The 16,678-nt window shown below is 30.6% G+C and overlaps 1 protein-coding gene across 3 annotated transcripts in view; it reads left to right on the top strand.

The window, feature by feature from the left end:
- The window catches only part of LOC129912655 (homeotic protein ocelliless), a 62,506-nt gene that overhangs the window by 16,258 nt on the left and 29,570 nt on the right, over nucleotides 1-16,678 (top strand). The window contains exon 1 of one of the 3 annotated variants that reach the window (XM_055990997.1): nucleotides 3,055-3,156. The exons of the other annotated variants lie outside the window; for them this stretch is intronic. The gene's annotated coding sequence lies outside the window, so the exon portion shown is untranslated. Of the gene's footprint in view, nucleotides 1-3,054; nucleotides 3,157-16,678 lie in introns of those variants that run through there. 3 annotated transcript variants of the gene reach the window in all.

The raw sequence follows: 16,678 nt of genomic DNA, 5'->3' as shown, positions 1-16,678 counted from the left end.
CGGACGATCATTTTACGTGATAATGTCATACAAAAACAGGTTGTGTGCTTTTGTAAAAAAAAAAAAAATTATTTATGTAACAATTTTCCTGTACAAAAATGTATAAGATAATAAATCTTATAGTTTAATACTTAAGCTAAAGATTAAGACCTTAAAAATTCATATCTGTATGTTTTGTAGAAAAATTGAATAATTTGCAAGAAAAAGCTAAAAAAAATACCTTTTTTTTTCTTTCCGAATTAATTACATATATCAATTTTTTTATATGAAAAGCTTACAAAAAAAATTACACCATTTTAGAAGTTTAATATTTCTTCTCAAGAATGAAGCCATATTTAAATTTTAACAATGCGTAAAAGGTATAAAAATAATTTTTTGAAAACAATAAATAGGTATTTCATTTAAAATGAGAAAAACTAACTTTTTTTGCTTCTAACAACATTAAATCTATTTTTTTTACGACAACCTTTAATAAATTTTATATCATCTGAAAGCTTATAATTTCACCTTTTTTATAATGCTTCAATTATTTTTCTACGAAGACTACAAAAAAGTAAGAATTTTTTAAAGCCAACCATGTCGAAATTTCAAACTGAGATTACGGTACTTCCCACACTGGTGGCTGGTTATGGGCAACAGATCTCCACAGGTGTTTTGAGATATTTCTGAAGTTTTTTTAAATTTAACATTGTGTATGTAGTAAATGTACCGCTATGTGTGATATATCATATGAAAGGTAATATAACAAGCATAAGTGAAATAATAAAGAAATAATTTGTATGTACTCTAGATCAAAAGATAGAACGTGCTGAGAAATAAAACTTTATTTAACCGTTATCTCAAAATTGTGAACACGGAATTGTATAAATTGAAAACAAAAAGATAAAAATAAAGAACCACATGTTTAAATTAAACAAAAATATATAACTTGGGTTTGAAATTTTCTAGAGTTATTTTCAATACAACAAATTTATCTATCGACTAAGGGCCAATTTTTCAATAGTCAGATAAACCTCAGATAGAGCTTATTCCTAGGAATAAAAGTTTTTTTTATATTGACATTTATTCTTCTGATAGTCTAACTGACGATTGAAAAATCAGGGCTAAAAAAAAATAAACTTTCTACAACGTCGCTTTTAGAAAAAAGACACTTTTTGCAATTTTGTTTTACCGCAATTTACCCTATTTAATGATTGAATTTTTCAAAATCCTTCATCAATATTCACCTTTAGGTTATTCTTATTACCTTTCAAATAAGCTATAGAAGCTATATAATTTGTAAGAAAGCCAAAGTTATGGTCCTATCTTCAGTTTTTACCCTCTCATTTAATAGCACTCCTCGGTTTAACCTTCTTTTATAACCCGTGAACGTCTTAGCTCCTTTCTGAAAGACATAACATAATCAATAGACTAATTTGATGTTTTAACAAATCGAATAACGAAATAAGCTCAAAAAACAGAGCCTTAGACATTTCCAAAATTGTATATTTTGTTTAAATTTCTTTCATTTCAGTAAAGAATAACAGAAAGTTCTTCCTCCTGTTTCTTCATTCAAAATTTGAATACATTTTACTTTTTCAAAAATTGCTTCACCATTAAAGCCAAAACCAAAATAAACTTTTCCTACCTCGTATCTATCCAACAGAAAGTTCCCATCAAACGTAACCTTAAACCTTTCTATAAAGCTAACTAGCCTCTATTATTATTATTAAAAAAAAAAAAACTAATTCCGCTACAAACAATTTATCATTCAAAAATCATAAAACTTTACAAAACCATTAATTTGTAATCAAACGAGACCTGCACCAGGCACACACAAACACACAGCACATTGGCAATTGGAGAGCTTGACCCGCCCAAAAGAGATTTAAAACCTAAAATGCAGAAGCCCATCACAGTATCATCACTTTCCGAAAGAAGAATGAGTTCGAATAACCAGCCTCCTACTCAGTGGTTAATGGCTATAAGTGAATAGCCCCGCTGGGTCAACTTCCGTACTAAAAAAAAAAAACAAGAACGTTACTAGGCTTTAAAGATGATATGCCTGCATTCAAATGGGGCAAAATAATACACCACCATCATCATCCAGCATCTCTTTTTTAACATCAAGAAAACCAAATTGATGAAGAGGATGCAGTGGATGAAGAGAAAGAGGAGGAGATGTGTTTGGGTCTTGGTGATGGTGATGCTTTGTTGGTATGACCGGTAGCCTAATCCCATAGTGGCTAATAACATTGTTACGATTTAATGTGTGCCTTCTTCTGCTCTCTACCCATTTCGGATATATGAATGGGAAAATTCAGTCCGACACATCCCGAGATATATGATGATTTTATGCGCGCCCAAACGAAATTATAAATTCATCTTTTGCTATTCACGCATGTAATAGAGAATTGAATCTCGATTTTGATAGTTCTGGGATGGATTGGTCGAAAAGGGCCTTGCAAAGAAGTTAGAAAACAATGTTTTTGATGTGATAACGTCTTATAAATCGATGAACGATGGCAGCATTAACGAAAAAGTGACGCCATTTTAATTAAATAGGGTAAATAGGGGTAAAACTAAATTGCAAAAAAGTGGCTATTTTATAATCGCGACCTTGTAGAAAGTTTAAATCAAATGATAAGTTTATTGTAAGGCTAACAAAGGTATTGAAAAAATTCTAAAAAATTTAAAAACCAAGTTATAAATGGTTTTTTAAAACTTAAACAAGTGGTAGACCTTTGACAAAGTGGTAATTATGGGGGTAATCTTTTTTTTTGAAAATTTGAAAAATGCCATTCAAAAAGATGATAAAAAAAAATTGGGGGTCTGATACGGATTTTTTTAAGTCTCTGCGTTTCGAAATATGAATTTTTGAAAAACACCTACTTTTTGGTTGGTTTTTTTATTTTTACCAATTTTGTATCTTAAACTTATAGGAAATATACATAGGTTATGGTGATTTGCATGAATGTGAAAAAAAATGGTATTCTAAAATGATTTTTGACTGATTAACGGGAAAAACAAGTTCCAAAGTTTTTTAACCGTTTTTTATTTGTATCTTTTTTTCTTCAACAGATAAATGAATGGAATTCCTACTGTGGATAGATAATAGGCAGGACTATATTTGTGCAAAATTTCAATCATTGTTATATTGACAATTTTGAGATAACGGTAAAATAAAGTTCTATTTTTCAACACGTTCTTTCTTTTGATCTAGAGAACATAAAAATTTGATTTAACTTTATTGAGCATGCTGATAACATTATCTTTTATTTGATTAAGTATTCACAACGTCACATATTCTACAAGCTACATACAAAATGTTAAATTTAAAAATTTCTGAAATACCTCGACATAGTTGGCTTTAAAAAATTCTAACTATTTTGTAGGCATCGTAGGAATGTGATTGAAGTGTCATATAAAAGCGTCAATAATAATCTTTCAGATGATATAAAATTTGTTTTAGGTTGTCATATAAAAAAATGGATTTAACGATGTTAGAAGATGAAAAAGATTAATTTTATTGATTTTTTATGAATATTGATTGGCTTCAAAGAATTCTAGCTCTTTTTGTAGATATCGTACAGACATGGTTGATATGAATATTTTGAGCTGAAACAATAGGCTTTCAGATGGTAAAAAATTCATTATAGGTTGTGATATAAAAAAATGGATTTAATGGTGTTAGAAGAAAAAAAGTTTGATTTTTTCACTTTTTCATGAAAAATGATTATTTTCAATAAATTATTTTTATACCTTTTACGCATTGTAAAAATTTAAGTACCTATATTTTTATTCTTTAGAAGAAATACTAAACTTATTAATGGTGTAGTTTTTTGTTGTAAGCTTTTACAGACAACCACTCTTTATGATGAGTTTTCTATCTCAGAGTTAAATAATAACATTTTATCAACAAAGAAATAATATGGGCCCTAAAATTCCTGAAAAATCAAGGCCTCCAGCTTCCCAAATACACCCCTGATCAATTCTATCCACCTGGTGAGCAGCATTTGGACAGTGTTCCTATATGATTATGCACCTTAATTATCATAACTAACGATATCATATTATTAACGGAAATTTGTTTAGATTCGACTCTCTCGCATTCCGATGTTGTTTTGTCGTTGTTCAGAGACCAAGTCAAGACGGGTCGGTCGTTCATCGTAGTCGGTGTGGTTAAAAGTCTAATTTTACAACTCTCGGCGATATATTGTTTGTCCGAATTGAAATTCGAGGTTCAACAGGAAGGTTGATGTGCGTAACATTGGGTGTTTCATTGAATTGTATCAATGGAATATTTTAACAGGCCGTTTTTTTTTTTCAAAAATCTTTTATTTTTCTTTCCAACAGAAAAAAAAAATATTATTATTACATATTGTTAGATGCATTTTGATTGCTTGTAGAAATACGACCGAGGGAAATCAAATTCTTTCAACTACCAACTTTAATCTTCTCAATTTTTATCATCTTATTTGACGATAGGTATGGGTTATGGGTAACCATTTTGGTAAATGGTGGAGGAATGTTAATTTTTTTTTGGAACTTTGAGGTACCTATTTCGATACCTGGAACAGGAGTGATAATTCAATAAAAAAAAAAGAGTTGAAACCTTTTTTTGCAAAAGTTCATTCATCTTTGTTTCATATACATAAGTTACATATAGAAACGTTACTGGTCAGAATGTTTTTTTTTTTTTGTTGTTTGGTAAGGAATTCAAATGCTTGATATATTGGGGACTGACGGAATTTAATATATAAATTATTGTACCAATTTGTTTTTGAGTTCAAGCCAGCAACGGTAGGGTGCCATATTGATGATTAATCATACAAAAAGCTTAAGAGGTGTTGGCTAAGGAAATTCCAGTGCAATTTAATATTTGGACACAAAGATACCGAGCATTCTTTAATTGGATGAAGCCATATTTATTTTGTTTTCTTATTTTTTTTTTTTTTTTTGAGAAATTTAACTACTGATAAATTGTTATTTGTGTGACTTGTTGTCTTGTTTTGCATGTAATAATTTAGCTAAGTTAACAATAAAATTAAAAAAAAGGGGGAGAATATTCAAGAAAAAATATATTTTTATTTGGAATTTATCATATGTAGGGGGTGTTAAGGATTCATAATAACAAATAGGACTTATTAAAATAATCAGACAAAAAAAAAAAAAATTAGTTTAAAAGTCGATATCTTTGTTGCTTATTACAACAAGCCCTTTACCCTAAATTATCGTTACAGCCAAATAAAATAATAAACTATAGACATAAACTTTAGAATTATTGAGATCTCATCCAAAATTGCAGTTTAATTGATAAAATACCAAAAGCCCCAACTCCGTTTTAGTTTTATTTCGCTCACTGCTCAGACCCCATCATTACAAAGGTCCAACCCAATGCAATTTGCTGTTCCATTTTTTTCACTGCTTTTTTTCAAAAAAATGTTTTCGGTTCTTTAATATTTCACTGCTTTTTTATGAGCATGTCTAAAAATTTGGTTAACCATGAATATTCTTGTAGGGGCTTAAACGTTCTACAAAAAATACCTTGGAATCAAATTGATTGCTTTAACCGTTTAGAAGATATTCGTATCCAAACCAATGTTCACTGATTTCAATAGTTTTCTTATGACCCGTATGCATTGCGATTTGGATACAAATATCTTCTAAACGGTTAAAGCAATCAATTTGATGCCACGAAATTTTTTTAGAACGTTTAAGCCCCTACAAGAATATATCTTGCTAAATTGAAAATAATGAATTTTCAGTGAACTGGAAAGTTTTTAAAAATATAAAATGTTTTTATAAATTTTTTAAACTTTGATCTCGAATATCTTTAGAATGGTTAGATTAATGAAAAAAAAGTTAACAAGACCTTTTTTGTGGAGCAATCAATTTCCAACAAGAATATGTCTTGCACGTTTGATTATTATAATTTTTCAATTTGTTACAAAATTAAGAACAAAAAACGAATTTTTAAAGATTTTCTCGATTTTTGGACCTGAAATATCTATTCAACGGTTAGATAAACGAAAAAAGTGTATAAGGCCTTTTTTGTAGAGCGTTCAATTTCCTACAAGAATATGAAGAGAAATTTGCTAAAAAGTTTTTTTTTTTAAGTAGAATCTTGATGTAAAAATGGAAAATTGAAAAACGGAGGACATTCCCATTAATATAAAGAGCTCATATTTGGTGTGTATATTCTAGAGGGGTCTAGCAATCGATTTTTCGGAGTACCAAATCAAAAAAAAGAATTTCGATTTTTTTGACCCACCCTAATATATATTCAACTAGCGTGTTTCCACTACTTTTATTCCTTCCAAAAAATGCGTTTGCTCGAAGCTCTCAAAATATTCACTTTTTTCTTGGATGAAGTCATTATTGGACCCAAATCCCTTTCAGGTAACCAATTTTTTCATATTTGGAAATAAGAAATAACCGCAGGGGGCTTAATCAAGCGACTACGCAGAGTGAGGGAGCAATTCATATCTCAATTGGTGTAATTTTTCCATTGAAACTGTGGACTTGAGCGATTTCGATTTTCTTCAATCATGAGCAAACGCGGCAGTCACTTTGCGAATAGCTTTTTTACATCCTAATATACTCATGTAAATTAGAAACTAACGATCCATGTGATAAGCATGGACCTTCTACAATTTGCCTCACTTTCAATTACCGACTTACCGATAGTTCAATATCAAACCATTGTTTTTATCGACCATTTTGGGTGTGCTGACTTCAGTGGGGCGATCAGAGAGTGTTCGGCATAATTTGTGATGGTGCGTTTGCACCAAAACTGTATATACCAGTTGTGGATAGTTCCAATAGATGGGATTGAATATCCATAATAGTTTCGAAGCCTTTTCATGCTTTTTTTAAACAAAAAAATAATGTTAAATCAACACACGAAATTCCGATTTGAATGCTTTTTATTTGATAATACAATTTGACTGATCGGTCTGAAAATTCTCTTTCTCATTCTTGGATTTGAAATCAAACGCTATTTTATGTGAATTTTCATGGACATGAATTGACCCACCCTCGTATTTTCAATCAGAAAGAAATTTAAAGTGTAACATGCGGAGTTAACTGGTATTTAAAGAGTAATTAAATAGCAGCTATTAATAGATGATCAATGCTTTCACTGCTCTTTAAAAATCGCTCTTTAGCATACCCTTAATATAGACCCACAAAACGGATCTCTTTTTTTAATATTAAAAAAAAAATACTTAACAAAAGAGCTGAATTTGATTTTTCGTGTTGAATTTAATAAACAGTTTTTTACCTTCCTATATCCGCCTTAAACAAATATTACATGTGTATACCCGAGCCACGGTCTTTGGGACCGAAACTCAAGGCCCCATAATTTCTCGTCTTCTTTCTTCTACTTTGAAATTTTTCACAAATAGTGTAGTAATTATAATTAATAATAAAATAATAATTTATTAATAAAATGATAAACTATATTTGAAATAAAACAAAAATTTTAATTAGTTATTGCATTTTATAAAGTATGACATTCTTTTTTATCGAACCTCTACGAAATTTTATTTTTGGGACTTCCTTAGTAAGAATTGAATTCAAGTGAAATCGTGGTAATGAATGTTGAAGCGTTTGAGTTCATGGCATTACTTAAGAAAATATATTTAGAGCCAATTTTTCAATCTTCTAATAAACAGTCAGTTAACTGTTCGACGAATAAACTTATTAGGCTCATAAACAATCAGATAAAAACATTGAATTTTTCAATCAAGAATAATTTATTCTACAGAATAACAAAACAAAATTGTCAAACTCAAAAATATTTAAAATTAAACGTCATTTTTATTCATGATTGTTTTTGTTTTCTTGTGTTCCACTGTATTTTTTTCAAAATTCTTTCAAAACAGCTTTGACAACTGACACAATATTTTTATTGAGATTATTCCTTAGAATAATTTTTATTCGTCTCTGAAAGAAGCAGATAGTTTTATTCTTAGGAATAATCTGTTGAAAAATTGATTTTTTCTCTATCCTTAGGAATAAGTACTAACTGACTGTTTAACTGACTATTGAAAAATTGGCCCTTAAATAAAAAAAAAAATACACACACATACAATAGCATAGGTACATTATTTTTGTTTTTGACGTGATAACGTCTTATAAATCGATGAACCATGGCAGCCACCACAAAAAAGTGACGCCATTTTCTAGCGTTACACTCTCGCACTTTAAATTCAAAATTAAAAATAAACTATTAGAGATACAAAAATCTCCTAAAGCTTATTTGAAAGATAATAATCTAAAGCCTAATCCAAATGAAGGATTTTTAAAAATTCCGTCATTTAATAGAGTAAACAGGGGTAAAACAGAAAGATGAAATTTGGGCTAAAATCTAAAAGCGTGGTCGTAGAGAGTTGATTCTTTTTGTTATAGATAGAGGAGACTGATCTAAGGATAACTGCATTTAAGAAAAAATTCTAAAAAATTCTGGAACTTTGCTATAACGTTTTGTTTGAACGTTGATCAAGTGTTGTGTTATGACAAAATGTTGATTATGGGTAGGGGAAACTTTTTTTGACAATTCTAAAGGTGCCAGGTGAAAGATAAAGAAAAAAAATTAGGCGTCTCATATGGATTTTTTTCCAACACTCTGCGTTTCAAAATATGAATTTTTGAAAAATACCTACTTTTTTAAGGGTATTTTTGGGTAGTTTTTGATTATTAGCTTTTTTTTGGAGTGTTCAAAAAATCTCAAGTTATATGGGACATGTAGGGCTGATAAATGCGCATACATGTGCAAAAAATTGGAATCGTTAAAAGAATACGGAGAAAAATAAGTTTTAAAAAAACAGGTTTTTTGGCCGTTTTTAACCGATTTTCATTGTTTTTTATTTTTACCTTTTTTTCTTTAATAGATAGAGGAATATTATATATGGAGTAATGATAGACCATGACTACGACTATATGTGTGCGAAATTTCATTTTCGTGAACACAATTTTGAGATAACGGTAAAATAAAATAAAAAAAAGAGCAGATAGAAATTTTTTTTATTTTTCTTAGCTTTTTCTTGTAAATTATGATTGTTTGAAATAAATAAACCCTTCAAATGGCTCATTTTAAAAGCACACAACCTGTTTTCTTACCACGTTATCACGTAAAATTATCGTCCGTAAACCGGCTTTACAGACAACCTCTTTTTTTCAGGAAAATCTTCAAAAAATTTTGTTTCTTATAAAATTATGAGCCAATTTATTTATTTTATTTTACAACATGTAATTGTGTTTAATCATAAAAATTTATAAGCACTTATTATATGTAAATAAACTTTACTACTTAAAAAGTGATTCATAGATCAAGCAAACACAATACGACAAATTTTTAATTTTGTAACTCAAAAACAATAACTTCCGACTTTTAAAGAAAACGAACTTACTTTTAACTACACGAGTTAAATGTGCCCTTCCTTTTTGAGGTTCTTCTGCAAACAATATAATAATTATTTGTATCCTTTCTTTGTCCAAGAAGGACATTGCCTTCAGTCCATGTATATATCTTTATTGCTATAATCCTCGCATATGGATGATTAAGGTGACACCCTTATATCCCAGTGTACAAAGTTAGAAGCTTATCCTTGCTGCAGTTTATGAATAAAATTTCTTGAAATGAGATAATGATTTGGCAATAAACTATAGCTACCTTTTACCTTACCTTGATGAGTCCTTTCTGGAAAAATTAAAATGAAAATAAAGAAAAACAAAAAAAAAAAAACAGGTAGCACTTACTTCCTTAAAAATTTATGTATACAACTTCCAGAGAAGATTAAGAGCAACCATATATAAAATATGTCTGTCTATTTCACTCACTCTCATCATCCAGAAGAAAAGGACTTGTATTCACAGCCATAAACAGATAATCATGTCCTTTTGTTTCTTTTCTATGCGAAAAACGAAAAGCACTAAGCGCGCGGATGCCGAAATTAGGGTCAGTGATTTATGCCGCTGAGGAAGGTCCTCAGTCCCTTAAGCTGCCACTACTACCACTTGGCTGGAATATTACAAGATGAGGATTTAAAAGAAAAACAATGCGTTTCTAACCGCACAATGGCTGCGAATGCGGTTAATCCCTGCCCTCCTCCTCCTACTTACTTTATACTTATTCGCGGTTTGCATTGTTTTAATGTTTTTCAAGATTGTAAGGTAGTGGAATTTGTTTTAGTTTTTCGTGGCTCTGCGGTATACGAAGAAGTTGAGACAAATATTGTTCACCGAGTTAAATGGATTCAGGTAAAGCTACGATATTACCTACCAACAAAAACCAACCAAAAGATTGAAACAATAGATTTTAGTTTTATCCTGATGGACGGTCGTAAAGCTATCATCATTACTTTTCTTGGCTATTTGACAGGCTCGAGAACAATTACAGGTAGACTTAATATATCACAGCCATAGCCAATATACTGCTACTGCAACATGCCTTCAAAGTGATATATGTTTTTTTGTTCCTATGCAAGTCCTTTTGTTATTTGCGGTCTCTATATTTTGGCAGTGAAAGATAAATGCATTAATCTAGTTTAAGAAATTGTCGATCCCTCTCTCGTGTCCTGCCACTTGCAATTTGCTTTTTGTGCAGGAGATACAAAATTTCTGGGAATAAAATTTATATGGCTTTCTAACGAAAATGCGTGAAGAACAATAATAAATTAAGCAATAAAACTTACACGAAAAAAAAAAATTGTATGAACGATTATTATTATGGCCCTATCTTTGTTAAACAAATATTGTAAAATAAAAGATTACCTGTATTAAGTTGTGGCACACTTGACAAAAACATATTAAAAATAAGCAAATCATATAGCTGTTCCAATGTATTTATATGTATATAAGGTAAATTATCAAATTTTGTTTAATTCAATAGGATACAATATATTACTACTAGGAGTAGTAATAATAATACATTTTCTTCAATTATTTAGCAAATATTTTTGAAGTCAGTTGACTAATGGCTAAAAAAACAAATAGTACAGGAAGCATAGACTTTTTCGTGGATCGAAATATAGGACGGATCTGAAAGAGGGGTATTAGAAAAGCTTAAGTCCTGGTTTTCGGGACACCACCACCATTCTGGTGAAATCCGCCATTTTGGAAAACGCGAATCGCTCTATATCTCCAAAACTATTTTCATTTCACCAGGTGGTGGATGGCTTCCCGAAAACCAGGACTTAAGCTTTTCTAATACCCCCCTTTCAGATTTGAAAAATTCAGCCGTCCTATATTTCGTTCCACAATATGCCTGTTTTTTTGCTAATTTTCCTGTTCTAAAATATATCTAAAATATATTTTGATAGACCATAAATCTACGTATAGGGTGTAGATTTATGGTCTATCTTGCTTCTATTTCTGACGTTGGCATTTTAGAAAATGAAAATCACTGTAATAAAAAATTGTTAAATATTTAAGATACAAACATTATTGCAAAGTAAAGATCAGATTGAGAAGGGCTCAGCACTATTTTTAGAAAATTTTGATAATCATATAATATTTATATATTTTTCTATTTTAGAAATTTTCGCAACTAGCCCAAATTGGAAAATTTTAAAATTCTTTTGCTATTTGACAGATTTTCCGTTTTTAATGGTGATTTTCGATGTTATGAAGATGGAATAAATTGGGTTTTAATTTTTGTTTTTAAGATTTTGATCAATAGGTCTGGATTTGAAACATAAAATTCATAAATTTAAAAAGCTACAAAAGGATTGCTAAGGCTTTAAAACCAAAACGACCTTAAAAACTTAAACAATCAAGATAAAGTACTTGCATTTTATTATTGAAATATTTCCGAGAGTTAAAATTAAAACTTGAAAATTCAACTTTCCGTATAGGTTAATACTGATAACTTACGATTTAAATAAATTTTTAAAAATTCGGGTACTTCCCAACAAACAAGGAGCTAAATTACCACCTGCAAAGCTTTATAGAAGCAAATTTGTTAGTCTGGTTACCAAACCATTCTATTTTAGAACTTGAGTTCCGAGTACCCTATTATTTTGCTATGAAATTAAATATACGATGATGATGAGAAGCCAAACTATAAAAACTCTCATTGAGAAAAAAAAAAAACTATAAAGCATCACTTCTTGTCAGCGTTTCCCTAATTTTGACCGCTAGTGTATTATTACGACTATATTAAGAAGTAACGTTCCAAGTTTAAATGGGCAGAACTTATTAATTTTTGAAGTCACTGATGCGGTTGATGCAATGTGATGGTAAACAGGAAACAAGAATCTCAGTACCAAAACCAAAAAAAAATATATTCAGCAGCTGATATTTTTGATAAGTGGTAAGATTTTTTAAATTTTATCCTTCAATATGTTAGGCAAATGAACTAGTATCATTATGATGTTGACGCAAAAGTAATATTCCAATGTGTTTTTACTCTATTATTATCTATAGAAGATGACTGTGCTTTGGCATCTATGTTGCAGATAGAAAGAACATTTTTTGGCTGCAAGAAGAAAGAAATCTCCAATTCGGAGCAATATTTTGTGAACAAATTTTACCAATTTTGTTGGTTTAGAATATTTCAGGAATTCAATCGAACGGAACTACTTAAGTACTAATTATCTCGCATTGAAAACAGACCATTATAGGTATTTGGGACAGTAAATTTAAATAATAACGAGAAGATTCACTCGTTTGAACATTTCATATGATATTTTCTCTATAAAAATTTTAATAGGAAGACAAAAATTCTACAATAATTATTGTCACTTACCTTTACGTTTCTACCACACAGTTGCATTAGCTTGATCCTTCATGTACATGTGTAATTATAAACTTGCACTACACTATTCCCAAATTATGGATAATTCAAGTAATAATTAGGATTAAATAACAGATTAACGAATATTGTTTGATTTATGAATATCTGCCATATGATGAAGTTGACCTGAATAGCAATTACTTTTGAATCGTTTAAAAGATTTAACGGCTTAAGGATTTCTTTCCTGGTGAAAATACAATTCAATTAGGTTTTTTATCAGAAAATATGTATTTTAACAATGATACCTTTCAAATTTAGCAAGAAATAATTTCAGAGAGATAAAAAGCTCACCGATATAAAAACATACAAAATTTATAACTGTTCCACGAAAGATATGTTGGTATTTATTTCGATTTACTCTGATTAAAATTATTTGGAACAGAAATTAAACATCAAAAACAATAAAAATTATTTTTTAATATTTAATTCAACGATTGCTAAATTAAAAACTTTCATGCAAGTAATGAGAAATACTAAGATTGGAACAGAAATCATAGGAGGAAAGGCACCTACGTTATACTTTTTCTCAGATTCCTTGTAAAGATTCCGAATCCTGGAACATTATTTATAAGCCTTTGGAAAGCACTCGGTCAATGAAGTTGTTTACACGTGCGTTGAGAGAAAACATATTCGATTTCTACTAAATCTTCGAACTGCCGGATTTATTTGTTGAACATTTGTACCTTACATAGTTCCAAGTTAAAAAATTCCTTTGTAGACCTTTCCAGAAGTAAATAGTCAATGCTTAGAAAATTCGTCGATTTTTCCCATTTTGCTAAATTTTGCACACTTAATTGTCGAAATCGAGTTTTGAAGTGAAAACTTCTTTATTATCGTAGTGATTTGAGATACGAAAAATCAATTGGTTATAACTTTTTTGCTTTAATAGATGGACAAATTTATATTGTAGATAGGTAAAATAAATTATAATTGTACAAAATTTCAATTAATTTCATATTCAAAATCCTGAGATAACGATGAAAAGATGTTCTTTTTCTAAGCATGTTATATCTTTTGATCTAGAGTATATAAAAATTTGACTTAATTTTACTGAGCATTCTGATAGTATTACCATTCATTTGATATATAACACATAACGGCACGTGCTCTACAAGTTACACAATCTTAAATGGAAAAACTTGAAAAATACCTCAAAACACCCTGTTGCATATGGCCAGTACCATGGTTGGCTTTAAAAACTCTAACTTATTTTGTAGGAATCGTAGAAATATGATTGAAACGTCATAAAAAAGGTGAAATAAAAAGCTTTCACATGATATAAAATAAATTTTTGGTTGTCATTTAAAAAATGGATTTAATGGTGTTAGAAAAGAAAAAAGATTGATTTTTTTATTTCCTTTTTTGAATGGAAATTGATTGGCTTCAAAAAATTCTAGTTCTTTTTGTAGATGTCGGACAGTCATGATTGAAGAAAATATTTAAAGCTTAAATAATAATCTTTCATATATGATATAAAATTTATTATATGTTGTCATATAAAAAAATGAATGTAAAGGTGATGGAAGTTAGATTTTTGTTTTTCAAGAAAAATGATTTTTTAAGGTTTCACTTCTATAACGTGGGCTTTTAACAGACCCCATGGGACAAAAGTCATGACCCTTAAGGACCCTTAGCTGAGTTTTGTCGAAAATTCGACACAATTTTGTATGTGAAAAGCCTTGATATTTCACTAAAATTAAAGAACATCTCCCAAAATTTAACAATAAAAAAGTCATGATGAAACAAATCCCTGCACCACCATCACATGGAAAGACTGAGAAAAAGAGAGGTCAACTTTGATCTCACAACACAATATCTCATTATAAAGAAAGTCGTGGGTTGTTTATTTTTTTATTTTTTAAGTATTTGTTGTGTAACCAACAAAAACACAAAACATGTTTATTTAATAGTCAAGTTTAATCTGAGTATTAAATGAGCTCACAAATATACACCATCACCAACCAAAAGCAGAAGGAATTCACCATAACCATCCTTCTTTTTCGAATGTACCATCATAACCAACCATCAAAAACCTATCTATCTACTATATTCCCTTAACAATGATGGCATGTTAAAGTAGATAGGTATATATCTATATCTGTTGTACAAGAGTAAGTATATCTTGTACTTTAATGAAACAATAACCACTTTGATTGCATTTGCAACATCAATGAGTTTGCATCAAGTCGTCCTCTTTCGTATGTGTGTGTAGTATAGATATTTTGAATGCATCCCAGAATAGTTAAATGGCGCCCAACCCAAGTCCACACCCACCTATTATTTAGATTAGTACTTACATTCATCCTCTCTCCAACAGAACAGCACCCCAAAAGCAGCAGCAGAAAACGTGACAAACAAAAGCATAACCTAAAGGATACCTACTTAACGAGATATATACCTAACAAACCTATCTCTACCCATAGATAGCTGCTATATGTATGCGAATACCAAAAACCCTGTGTGCATCTCTCTATAACAAGGAGCATTTTGAAGTGCGCTCCTTCAGAATATACTACAGCAAAAACGGTTCTAGTTTTAGCCTCTATTGTCCCAAATGGAGGCAACCCCATTTATTGGCACAAGTGGCTACCTCTCACAAATAGTAGCTAGGTATATGTGTTGTGTGTATAAAGCTCATTGTGCATGGCTCCCCTTGATTGTTTGATTGTATGTTTGGAATGGGTACCTATAGAGATACGACGACGTCTCCATGACAAAGAGATTGCGACAAACAAGAATTGACTCCTTTTTTTTCTCATATTTTTTTTGTTAAAAAACATGGCGAACAAAACAGATTCAGATGCAAATAATTTAAACATGACGGGACTCTCTGGGATCGGGATATTTCCATTCCACACGATACCTATACAAGTCTTGCTGCTGCTTGCTTGCTAAGGCACATAAAAAAGTCACCAACGACAAACGAACGCGCCAAACAAACGAAAAGTGCCTCATCAAGAAGATATTAAAAAAAAATAAAAAAATGGAAGAAGCGTCAACCCAGCCAACCAACCAAAAAACAACAACAAACAACCAAACACACAACCTATAAAGACCCCCGACTCCAACACAGCCCTTGCTTATTCCTGCTATGCTTGCTTGCTGCTGTTGAATTAAAATACTTCAAAAAATAAAGGTTGATTTTTCAACATTTCCATGTTTCGCATTGAAAAAATACAAAAAAAAAAAACGAATAAAGAAGACGAACGTTGAAAAAAATGCTGCACATTGATGACAGAGGCACAGAAGCTTGAAGCCCAAAAAAACAAGAAGAAGAATAAAAAAAAAAAAAAGCTAAGAAACAAGCAGCAGAAAAAAAAAGTGATTTCTTCAAAAGTCAAACCCACTCCCATCTGGCTGGGCAGGGAGTAAATTCAACCCGCGAGACCCCCTCTAACCCCCTATCACCGAATTCACTCGTATCTATTATTTCTACTCAACGAAGAAGACGACAACTCCCGCTGTGTGTTTATTTGTGGCATCGATAAATTTGTATCTAGATAGAAAGATATAAATCTATCTTTCTCATTCTAACCCTTATTTTAGATACTTTTAACCACTATCATACTGTTCCATTCAGATATCGAATGGCAAAATGAGGGTCGATATAATTGAGGCGGAGCTAGCGACCATTGCTACGCAGGTATTCTCGAATCCGACCGAATCGAAAATGTTAGAATGAGACCTCTCTTGCAACAAGTGTGGGTGCAATAGTGATTTTATCTATCTATCTCTTTCTCAATTCAACTCAATTAACAGGGTGTTCTTTCTCTCTCTTTCTCTCTCTGTTATATCTAAGTTACCGCTTTTGGGATGCCTGGTGTAACCGGTTTAGTTGTTTTACACAACACACCACCGAAAAAAAAAAAAAAAAACGGATGAAGGTGTGTGGCCGAA

This window comes from Episyrphus balteatus, chromosome 2, assembly GCF_945859705.1.
Source record: "Episyrphus balteatus chromosome 2, idEpiBalt1.1, whole genome shotgun sequence".
NCBI classification, from domain to species: Eukaryota; Metazoa; Arthropoda; class Insecta; order Diptera; family Syrphidae; genus Episyrphus; species Episyrphus balteatus.
The sequence above is the reverse complement of the archived record's forward strand: the minus strand, read 5'-3'. Positions and strand labels throughout refer to the sequence as shown.